Consider the following 12,774-nt stretch of genomic DNA (forward strand, 5'->3'; position numbering starts at 1 on the left):
AATGACATCGCGCGAGGTTTCAAGAAATCTCGTGAGATATCAGGGCCCTTGGTCGAGATTTCGGTCCAAATCTCGTGAGGTCTCAATGACATTGGGTGAGAGTTCATTACAAATCTCGTGAGATATCAGGGACCATGGGCGAGATTTCACTCCAACCCTCATGAGGTCTCTTGGTCTTTGGCGAGATTTAACTCCAAGTCTTGTGAGAGCTCCTTCAAACCTTGGAGACGTCAGTGCCAATCTCCTGAGATCTCATGGCTATGGATGGAGATTTAATCTAAATCTCGTGAGATCTCAAGGACATCAGGCGAGGTTTTACTCCAAATCTTGGGAGCTGTCATGGACATCGGGTGAGATATGTCTCCAAAACTCGTGAGACAATGGACCTTGGGCCAGATTGCACTCCATATGTCCTGAGGTCACAATGACATCGGGCGAGATTTCACTACAAAACTCGAGAGATATCAGGGACCTTGGGCAAGGTTTCACTCCTAATCTCGTGAGAGAGCAGGGACCTTGGGCGAGATTTCACTCTCAATCTCGTGAGATCTCTTGGAGTTCGGGCGAGATTTGATTCCAAGTCTCGTGAGATCCAATCCAAGCCTTGGAGACTTCAGTCCCAATCTCGTGAGATCTCCTGGACATTGGGCGAGATTCAAATCCAAATCTCGTGTGGTCTCAATGATATCGGGTGAGATTTCACACCAATTCTCGTGAGATCTCATGGCCATCGGGCGAGATATTCCTGCACATCTCGTGAGATCTCATCACAACTTGGAGAGCTCAGTCCAAATCTCGTGAGATGTCATGGATATTGCAAAAGTTTTCACTGTAAATCTCGTGAGATCTCATGGACCGCGGTCGAGATTTTACTTGCAATCTCTTGAGATTTCCTGGATGTCGGGTGAGATCTCATTCCAAATCCCGTGAGATCTCATGGACATCGGGCGCGAATTCACTCCAAAACTCGGGAGATGTTATGGACGTCGGGTGAGATTTCCCTCCAAATCTCGTCTGATCTCTTCGAAATCTCACTGGAACAGGAACCAGCAGTTGTGGTCTAGGGCTCACACCTGTTGAAAGGGAAGCTAAACAGCCCGACACAGGTGTTGGGTAGTAAGAAGGACAGGTGTTGGCATGATCACTGAGTATTATCGGCAACTTAGGAATCATTGTTGAGCACTACGACAGAATTCTCGGCTGTTCTATATGCTGTCTAAATGAAAAAATACAATAAAAAATAAAAAGTAAACCGATGAACCTAAGGGAAATGGAAGGAAAAATCAAATAAGACAAGACCAGAGAGGAAGACAAACCGTAAGAGTATCCTAACTCCAGCTAACAAAGTGAGGATTGCTGGAAGCAAGGTGGGTGAGGAATGGGGAAAGTGGGGAATGGGCATTAAGGAGAGTACTTGTAATTAGCACTGGGTGCTATACACAACAGATGGATCGCTAAATTCTAACCCTGATCCTAGTAACGCGCTCTAGGTTAAATTGGTCGTATTTAAATTCTTTTTCTTGGAAGAAATCTGTTAACATTTGGAGTCCCGATGCACTTGAAGTTGCCCAACGGACGGTGTTTATATATGGGCTCTGCCATGGGTATTTAGAAGGAGCTCTCCTTATTTCTGGGCTCAAAGAAAATGAAGTGACACCTCTCATTTGGGGACTTGGTCGCATTTTCATTTAAATTGTTGATTTTTGGCCATCCATCCAGACAATTCCAAAACCTTGTTGAATTCCTAAGTTTAGCTTTACATTCAAGGAGCCAGGGGATTTTCCTCCCATAGGCCGTACCCAGGGATTGCTGGAAAGTTCACATCCTTGTCCTGTGCAAGGAGAGAGTCTCAGGGTCTGATATCCTAAAGGAAGATTGCCCTATTGCTCCTGAGCTGCTTCTGAGCTCTCGGGGCATAAGCCTGCTGAATGATAGCCAGCTTCTAGTTCTCCCCTAGATGATTGAGGTGCCATTATGCTGAAGATTAGACAGGAAGCAGCACAGTCAGAGCCCTTTCAAGGAATACTACACCAAAGGCCTGCTTTGGAACACTTGAACATCAGCCAAGAGGACAAAAGCGTCACCCTCATTTGCTTCTGTGTCTCCCCATGCACGGTAAGGTCCATTTTAAAAACAGAAAACAAAACCAAGAGCAGACTTTCCGCTTTCTGAAGGAGGAATGCCGGCCTCTTAATGACAGGGCTCCCAAGTGCAGGGCAGGAACGTTGACCTTGGCCCAAGCCCACAGGTGTACGCTTTCCCTGCGGCAGACTGCTTGCCAGCAGACTGTGCTTTCTTCACATTAGCCCATTCTCATCGCTAATGAAGAACGTTGGCCTTCCATGCATCATTTTCCACCCTCTAGCTCTTTTTTCAATCTAAGATTGCCCTGGGCGTCATTCCGATCCAGTGTCTCAGAGTAATAGCCTCTATTTAAGAAGGTCCAGCTAAGTCCTTGTGACTGTGGGAGAGATTGGGGCACGTTGCCCCTTGTAACGGGCTTTCAGAACTATGGGGACCTCAGAGCTTCAGCCATTTGGACGTACCCTGCGAGGAATGTTTCTGTGCAGGCTTGGCCCCAGGTTTTTAGAGGGACTGGGCCTCCTTTCTTGGGTAAAAGGAAATGAAGTGACACACTTCCTAACCAGATGTATCCTAGTCCCAATTGTATTGTCAAATTTCGGCCTTCACTGGAATCATTTCCATGCCCTTGCCGATGCTTTTTAAAATTTAGAGCTGGTTTACGCACGGCGAGGAGGGGATTCTACCCAAGTAGCCAGGACCCAACGATTGGTCGTGAGTTCCTACTTCAGTCCTGTGCTCAGTCAGCCTCTCCTTATGTGATAGCCCAAAGGAAAGGAAAGGTGGCTCTTCTCTCCTTGACCTTGAGATGCCCTCCTTTTGAGGAACAGAAAGTTCACCCATATGCTTCATGCTGGAGCATCTGGTACGTTCAGGAGGTGCCCTTTCCAGGACTATAGCACCAATGCTTGCATCTGAAACCTTGAGCATCACCTGGGAGTCCCATTAGTATAGCTGAATGACTGCAGCCTCTATCCATTCATGGGAAGGGCAAAACAAACACACCCACAACCACCACCAGCACCAACACAACACTACCGCCAAATTTCCCTCTCATTTTAAGAGAAGAACGCAGAGTTCTTGGTGACAGGGCTCCCACGCCTAGAGCACGGTTTCCTTTCCCCAAGGCCGCAGTGGTTTCTCATTCCTGGGAATGAAAATTGGGTGGCGAGGAGATGGGCCTACTCACCTCAATCTAAACATGGTGTCTCATCGCATCTCTAATCAACACATTTGGCCCAGGATTTACCCACTTCCACCCTCTTGCTGTTTTTCTGCCGAGGATCCCCTTGTAGGCCTTGTGCTCCAGTGTCTCAGAGCAATATCCTGTTCATGCAGCTAGAGGATCTGGAAGATTTTTTGTCACTGTGGGGACGTGTTGGCCACAGAGCCCCATGGGAATGCTGTTCAGAACTATGTTCGCCTGAGGAGGCCTAAGGCATTGGAAGCTTGCAAGCAGTGAATGTCTGTGCGTAGGCTTGGCCAGAAGACTCATTTCTTGCGGGAGGGGAAAAAATTAGATGTCTCATTACAGATTTATCTCACTTAAAATGGCCCTGCTTATATACATTCCTGTAGTCTTGCAGATTGTTGATGTCGCTCCTGGTTCACATTCCAACTGGAAGGTGCTTTTCCTCACAGCAGCGCCTAGGATTCCTGGGGAGTTCCCTGGCCCTCTTATCCCTGAGCTTGTGGTGTGGCTCCCTTGGGTAAGTGTGTAGACAGGTAGGAAAGGCACCTGCCTCCCTAGCTCGGTGAGATGCCTCCGTTCTGGACAACCTAGTTCGAAATAGCGTTCAAAGAATGGAAACGGACAGAGAGGCAATGCGGACTTTCCTAGAGTTGAGAATACACCAATGTTGAGACGAAAATACCTAGCAAAACCTGTTAGTATCTGGGATCAGAAAGGCCTGTTGGCTTTGGCAATGGGAAAACTCCAGGGCCTCCCCCTGGGAGCCACAGAAACAAGAGGCCTTCATTCTTCCTTCGTAAAGAGTGGGAAATCTCCTGGAATCGGATGTCACTCCTGCTGCCTTTCCGTCTGTGGCGGGGAGGGGGGACACAACAAAACCAGAAACGCTTTAGTGTTAGCAGACTGGTTCTCCCAGCTGATGATGCGTTTGGAAGTAGCCATCGGAGGAGCATTCCTGGCACGAGCTCTTTTTCCACTGAAGAGGTCCCGGAGCACACCGCACATGTGTCAACTGTCTGCTCTTCCGAACGAAGGCATCTCTGGCAGCCAGGGGAGGGAGAACAGCTGGCTGCCAAACAGAGCATTTCCAAGATCGGGACAAGAACCAAGCACTCCGAGGCAGAAGGGGAAACTTTCCTTTCGGCTCTCAGACACATTGCTCTCCCCTAGCACAGGATCTCAATGGGAACCTGCCACCAACCGTGTGTGTATGGTGGACACACGGGTTGTGAGATGCCACCCAGAGTATTCCTCCATGTGAAACAACGTAGCTACCAAAACAGCAAGAGGATGGGATGGCTTCAAGGAAAACCAAAGTTCAACTCTTCCAATGGGAATGAAAGTTATCTGAGAGTGAGGTGTCTAACTTCAGCTCCCCTTGCCCCAGAAATGGAGGCAAGCTCCCTCCCAAACCCTCTGGCCATGCCTACACCCAATGTCTTGAGCTTTCTCCAAGGAGAGGAAAGTTTCTGACATTGGAGGTTTTCCGCCCTTTCCATCAGTGCCTTGAGGCAGCCGTGATTCTGAGGTGGCAGGCTGCAACTCCCAGCTGCGGATCCAATGTTTGGAATGGGTATTTGGAGCATTATTCCTTGAAGAAAGCTATTTCTGCCCTGAACAGGCCCTAGAGCATAGTAGGCCGTCCACATCCCATCTGTTCTTGAGAATGAAGGCATCTCCACCACCCAGGAGCCAGTATGGCAAGCTAGACACCCATCTCTGTGCGTCTTCAGCCGGCCAAGTACCAAGTCCTCAGGGCCAGAAGGGCAAACATTTTTTCAAAGAGGAGACTCTGGTTGTCTTATCTTAGGAAAGGTCCAGAGTGGGAACTCACCACCAATCCCTGGGTGCTCTAAAGGTGAGTCACAACACCTTGGCCCATGAAGGTGCCCATAGCCTTTGTTCAACAAACAGGCAAGGCCATGGGAAACACCACAAAGAGTGACAGAGTCCCATGTCAACCGCAAATGGGACACAGAGTGACTAGCACACTCTCCTAACAGGTTGGCACTTTTGGGAATAAGAATCAGCTGTGGACTTGGCTTCAGGGAAAGTGCCATGTGCCACCCCAGGTAAGCTTTAGCTCGAGGCCTGTCTTCCTCCTCCATAAAGGGAAGGGATGCTCCTGGTGCTGGCTGTTATTTGCCCTTTTCCATCAGTGGTTAGAGGTAGCAGTGATTCAGGGGTAGCCTGTTGGTTCTGCCACCTGACGACCAAGTATTGGGAACTGATTCTTGGTGCCATATTCCTTGAAAAATTTTGTGTCTGCACTGACCAGCTCCAGGAACACGATGCCCTTGTGGTGATGGTCTGTTCTTCAAAATGAAGACATCTCAATCATCCAGCGGATGTGGGGAAGCCGGCTAGGAATCACGGCACTTAGCTGGCCAAAAACCAAGTGCTCAGGAACAGGAGAGCCATACTTCCCTTAGGACGTCAGCTCTTGCTTAGCACGGGATCACGCTTGGAACTGGCCACCCGTCCCTGGGTGCTGACTGCGTGTGGGACAGCACGATGGCCTCTGATGGCGACTCAAGATCTTGTTCGAACAAAGGGCAAGGGGGAAGCCTGCGTGGCTCAGTCGATTAAGCGTCTGCCTTCGGCTCAGCTCATGACCACAAGGTCCTGGGATCGAACCCTGCATTGGAAATGCACGTTGGAACAGCCGTTTTGGGAAACAGAGTGGAGCTTCCTCAGAAAATTCAAAACAGAGCTAGCTTTTGACCCAGCAATTGCTCGCCTGGGTATTTGCCCCAAGACACAGGTGGGGTGAAAAGAAGGGCCACATGCACCCCAATGTTCATAGCAGCAAGGTCCACACGAGCGAACCCGTGGAAAGAGCCGACATTCCCTTCAACAGATGAATGGAGAGAGATGATGTGGTCCATCTCTACAAGGGAATAATTCTCACCCATCAGAAAGGATGAATACCCAACTTTGCCATCAACATCGATGGGGCTGGGGGAGAGCATGCTCAATGAAATTGGCCGAGCAGAGAAATCCAATATCATAGGGCTTCACGGATTTGTGGAACATAAGGAATAGCATGGAGGGCGTGAGGAGAAGGAAGGGAAAAATGCAGGGGTGCAAATCGGAGCGGGAGACGAACCATGAGACGGTACGGACTCCAAGAAATGCAGGGTTTTACAGGGTACGGGTGGATGGATGAGTTAACCCAGTGGTGGGTATAAGGACGGCAGGTATCGAATGGACCATTGGGTGTTCTAGGAAAACAATGAACCAGGGAACCCCGATCCAAAACGAATGATGTACTGTATGGTGAGTAAAAGTACAATTTATTAAAAGAACAAGAAAGCGCTTCTCTCTTCATGAAACAAGATGGTAGTTGAAATATGCATTCCCTCACAGTGTGATATCTGACAGTTAAGTAGTTGGCACCTTCCTTTGGCTTCCACGCATACATTTGTAAGCATCCTCTCTTCCTGGAACGAGATTGCTTCATGAAAAAAAAAAAAAAGGATTTCAAACCACGAAGTTTGTCTACTAAACTCACAACCCCAGTGTAACTAAAGGAAAGATACCTCTGTCCTATCCCGACCTCACGTGAGCCTTGGGATCATCTCACAAGATTGAGATTTCACTCCAAATCTCATGAGATCTCATGGAACTGGGGCCAGATTTCACTCCACATCACCTGAGGTCACAATGAGATCGGGCGAGATTTCACTACAATTCTCGTGAGAGAGCAGGGACCTTGGGCGACATTTCCCTGCAACGCTGGTCATATCTCTTGAGTTTCGGTGAGCTTTTACTCCCAGTCTGGTGAGGTCTCATCCAAAACGTGGACACGTCAGTGCCCATCTCATGAGATCTCATGCATATTGAGCGAGATTTCAATCTCAATCTCGTGAGATCTCATGGACATCGGGCGAGATTTCACTCCAGCTCTCGTGAGATCCTTTGGAATTCGGGGATCAATTCCTCCAGGTGTCGAGAGATCTCATCCGATCCTTGGAGACTTCAGTCCAAATCTCATGAGATCTCAGGATAATGAGGGAGAATTCACTCTATATCTCGTGAGAAATCATGGATATCAGGCGAGATAATTCCAACACTCGTGAGATCCTATGGACATCGGGTGAGAATTCTTTCCAAATCCCGTGATATGTCATGGACATTGGACCTGATTTCACTCCAAATGTCGTGTGGTCTCAATGACCTCGGGCAGATTTCACTCCAAATCTCGGGAGATATCAGGGACGACCGTGGGCGAGCTTTCAACCTAAACCTCGCGAGATCTCATGGACATCGGGCGAGATTTGCCACCAAATCTCCTGAGATCTCATGGACCTCGGTTCAGATTTCACTCCAAATCTCATGAGATCTCATGGAATTTAGGCGAGATTTCACTGCAAACCTCCTGAGCTCACAAGGAGATTGGGCGAGATGTCACTACAAATCTCATGAGATCTAGGGACCTTGGGCGAGATTTCCCTCCCGCTCTCGTGAGATCTCTGGAATTTGGGCGCGATTTTACTCCCAGTCTTGTGAGATCTCCTCCAAACCTTGGCGACATCACTGTCAATCTCGTGAGATCTCCTGGGTATTGAGCGAGATTTCAATCTCAATATCGTGAGACTGATGGGCATCAGGTGAGATTTTATTGCATATCTCGAGAGATCTCAGGGACATTCGGGTGAGATTTCGCTCCGAATATCCTGAGGTCCCAATGACATCGGGCGAGATTTCACGACAAATGTCGTGAGATATCAGGGAACTTGGGCGAGATTTCACTCCAAATCCCGTGAGATCTCTTGGAATTCAGCTGAGATTTTACTCCATCTCTCGTGTGCTCTCTTCCTCATTTGGAGACCTCAGTCCAAATCTCTGGAGATCTCATGGAAAACAGGTGAGATTTCACTCTAACTTTTGAGATATCGCATGGTCATTGGGCGAGATGTTCCTCCAAATCTCGTGAGATGTCATGGACATCGGGCGAGAATTCCCTCCAAATCTCGTGAGATGTCACGGACTTTGGGTGAGATTTCTCTCCAAATCTCGTGAGATCTCTTGGACTTTGGGCGAGATTTTACTCCAGGTCTCATGAGCACTCGTCCAACACTTGGAGAGGTCAGTGCCATTCTCGTGAGATCTCATGGATATTGAGTGAGGATTCCATCTAAATCTCGTGAGATCTCATGGACATCAGGTGAGATTTCACTCCAAATCTCCTGAGGTCTCAATGAGCTCGGGCAGATTTCAATCCAAATCTCGTGAGTTATCAGGGACGCGGGGCGAGGTTTTAATCTAAATGTCGTGAGTTCTCATGGAAATCGGCCGAGATGTGACACCAAATCTCCTGAGATCGCAGGGACATCGATTGAGATTTCACTCCGAATCTCATGAGAGCTCATGGATATTGGGCTCGACTTCACTCCAAATCTCCTGAGGTCCCAATGAGTCCAGGCGAGATTTCACTACAGATCTCGTGAGATAGCAGCAACCTTGGGCGAGATTTCTATTCAAATCTCGTGAGATCTCAATGACATCGGGGGAGATTCCTTCCAAATCTCGTGAGATATCAAGGACCTTGGGCGAGATTTCACCCCAACTCTCGTGAGGTCTCCTGGTCTTTGGGCGAGATTTGACTCCCATCCCGTTAAATCTCCTCCAAACCTTGGAGACGTCAATGCCAACCTCGTGAATTCTCATGGATACGAGCGAGTTTTCCATCTGAATCTCGTGTGATCTCATGGATATCGGGCGAGATATCCCTCCAAATCTCGTGAGATCTCGTGGACATTGGGCGAGATTTCACTCCCAACTCCTGAGGTCCCGATGACTTCGGGCGAGATTTCACTACATATCTCGTAATATTCAGGGACCTCGGGCGAGATTTCAATCCAAATCTCGCGAGGTCTCAATGACATCGCGTGAGATTTCACTACAAATCTCGTGGGATATCAGGGAGTTTGGGCGAGATTTACCTCCAACTCTCACCAGGACTCTTGGACGTTGAGCGAGACTTGACTCCACGTCTCGGAGATCTCATCCAAACCTTGGAGAATTCAGTCCAAATCTCATGAGATCTCATGGATATGGAGCGAAATTTCAATCTCAACCTCGTGAGATCTCATGACATCAGGAGAGATTTGACTCCAAATCTCGTGAGATCTCACGGGTATCGGGTGAGATTTCTCTGCAAATCTCGTGAGATCATGGGCATTCGGTGAGATTTCACGCCAAATCTCTTGAGGTCACAATGACATGGGGCGAGATTTCACTATACTTCTCTTGAACTATCAGGGGTCTTGGGCAAGATTTCATTACAAATCTCGTGAGACATCAGGGACCTTGCGCGATATTTCACTCCAAATCTCGTGAGGTACCAATGACATCGGGCGAGATTTCCGCAGAAATCTCTTGAGATATATGGAACCTTGGTTGAGATTTTACTCCAACTCTGGTGAGCTCTCTTGGAATTCGGGGTATTTTCCTCCAAGTCTCGCGAGAGCTCCTCCAGACCTTGGAGACATCAGTACAAATCTCGTGAGATCTCCTGGATATTGAGCGAGATTTCAATCTTTATCTCGTGAGACCTCATGGACATCAGGCGAGAATTTACTCCAAATTTCGTGAAATCGCATGGACATCGGCTGAGATTTCACTCCAAATATCTTGGGATCTCATGGACATCGGGCGAGATTTCACTCCAAATCTCCTTGAGGTCACAGGGACATCGGGCGAGATTTCACCTCAAATCTCGTGAGATATCATGGACTTTGGGTGAGATTTGTCTCCAACTGTCGCGAGATCTCTTGGACTTTGGGTGAGCTTTGACTCCAGGTCTCGTGAGATCTCATCCAAAACATGGAGACGTCAGTGCCAATCGAATGAGATCTCATGGATATTGAGTGAGTATTCAATCGAAATATCGTGAGATCTCATGGATATCCGGCGAGTTTTGACACCAAATCTCGTGAGATCTCATGGACATCGGGTGCGATTTCAGTCCCAATCTCACGAGATCTCATGGATATTGGGCGAGACTCACTCCAAATCTCCTGTGGTTCTAATGACATCGCGCGAGGTTTCAAGAAATCTCGTGAGATATCAGGGCCCTTGGTCGAGATTTCGGTCCAAATCTCGTGAGGTCTCAATGACATTGGGTGAGAGTTCATTACAAATCTCGTGAGATATCAGGGACCATGGGCGAGATTTCACTCCAACCCTCATGAGGTCTCTTGGTCTTTGGCGAAATTTTACTCCAAGTCTTGTGAGAGCTCCTTCAAACCTTGGAGACGTCAGTGCCAATGTCCTGAGATCTCATGGCTATGGATGGAGATTTAATCTAAATCTCGTGAGATCTCAAGGACATCTGGCGAGGTTTTACTCCAAATCTTAGGAGCTGTCATGGACATCGGGTGAGATATGTCTCCAAAACTCGTGAGATAATGGACCTTGGGCCAGATTGCACTCCATATGTCCTGAGGTCACAATGACATCGGGCGAGATTTCACTACAAAACTCGAGAGATATCAGGGACCTTGGGCAAGGTTTCACTCCTAATCTCGTGAGAGAGCAGGGACCTTGGGCGAGATTTCACTCTCAATCTCGTGAGATCTCTTGGAGTTCGGGCGAGATTTGATTCCAAGTCTCGTGAGATCCAATCCAAGCCTTGGAGACTTCAGTCCCAATCTCGTGAGATCTCCTGGGCATTGGGCGAGATTCAAATCCAAATCTCGTGTGGTCTCAATGATATCGGGTGAGATTTCACACCAATTCTCGTGAGATCTCATGGCCATCGGGCGAGATATTCCTGCACATCTCGTGAGATCTCATCACAACTTGGAGAGCTCAGTCCAAATCTCGTGAGATGTCATGGATATTGCAAAAGTTTTCACTGTAAATCTCGTGAGATCTCATGGACCGCGGTCGAGATTTTACTTGCAATCTCTTGAGATTTCCTGGATGTCAGGTGAGATCTCATTCCAAATCCCGTGAGATCTCATGGACATCGGGCGCGAATTTACTCCAAAACTCGGGAGATGTTATGGACGTCGGGTGAGATTTCCCTCCAAATCTCGTCTGATCTCTTCGAAATCTCACTGGAACAGGAACCAGCAGTTGTGGTCTAGGGCTCACACCTGTTGAAAGGGAAGCTAAACAGCCCGACACAGGTGTTGGGTAGTAAGAAGGGCAGGTGTTGGCATGATCACTGAGTATTATCGGCAACTTAGGAATCATTGTTGAGCACTACGACAGAATTCTCGGCTGTTCTATATGCTGTCTAAATGAAAAAATACAATAAAAAATAAAAAGTAAACCGATGAACCTAAGGGAAATGGAAGGAAAAATCAAATAAGACAAGACCAGAGAGGAAGACAAACCGTAAGAGTATCCTAAGTCTAGCTAACAAAGTGAGGGTTGCTGGAAGCAAGGTGGGTGAGGAATGGGGAAAGTGGGGAATGGGCATTAAGGAGAGTACTTGTAATTAGCACTGGGTGCTATACACAACAGATGGATCGCTAAATTCTAACCCTGATCCTAGTAACGCGCTCTAGGTTAAATTGGTCGTATTTAAATTCTTTTTCTTGGAAGAAATCTGTTAACATTTGGAGTCCCGATGCACTTGAAGTTGCCCAACGGACGGTGTTTATATATGGGCTCTGCCATGGGTATTTAGAAGGAGCTCTCCTTATTTCTGGGCTCAAAGAAAATGAAGTGACACCTCTCATTTGGGGACTTGGTCGCATTTTCATTTAAATTGTTGATTTTTGGCCATCCATCCAGACAATTCCAAAACCTTGTTGAATTCCTAAGTTTAGCTTTACATTCAAGGAGCCAGGGGATTTTCCTCCCATAGGCCGTACCCAGGGATTGCTGGAAAGTTCACATCCTTGTCCTGTGCAAGGAGAGAGTCTCAGGGTCTGATATCCTAAAGGAAGATTGCCCTATTGCTCCTGAGCTGCTTCTGAGCTCTCGGGGCATAAGCCTGCTGAATGATAGCCAGCTTCTAGTTCTCCCCTAGATGATTGAGGTGCCATTATGCTGAAGATTAGACAGGAAGCAGCACAGTAAGAGCCCTTTCAAGGAATACTACACCAAAGGCCTGCTTTGGAACACTTGAACATCAGCCAAGAGGACAAAAGCGTCACCCTCATTTGCTTCTGTGTCTCCCCATGCACGGTAAGGTCCATTTTAAAAACAGAAAACAAAACCAAGAGCAGACTTTCCGCTTTCTGAAGGAGGAATGCCGGCCTCTTAATGACAGGGCTCCCAAGTGCAGGGCAGGAACGTTGACCTTGGCCCAAGCCCACAGGTGTACGCTTTCCCTGCGGCAGACTGCTTGCCAGCAGACTGTGCTTTCTTCACATTAGCCCATTCTCATCGCTAATGAAGAACGTTGGCCTTCCATGCATCATTTTCCACCCTCTAGCTCTTTTTTCAATCTAAGATTGCCCTGGGCGTCATTCCGATCCAGTGTCTCAGAGTAATAGCCTCTATTTAAGAAGGTCCAGCTAAGTCCTTGTGACTCT

Source organism: Eumetopias jubatus, unplaced genomic scaffold, assembly GCF_037043125.1.
Source record: "Eumetopias jubatus isolate StellerSeaLion01/CBP00866 unplaced genomic scaffold, mEumJub1_p1.0 scaffold_14, whole genome shotgun sequence".
In the NCBI taxonomy this organism is placed as follows: Eukaryota; Metazoa; Chordata; class Mammalia; order Carnivora; family Otariidae; genus Eumetopias; species Eumetopias jubatus.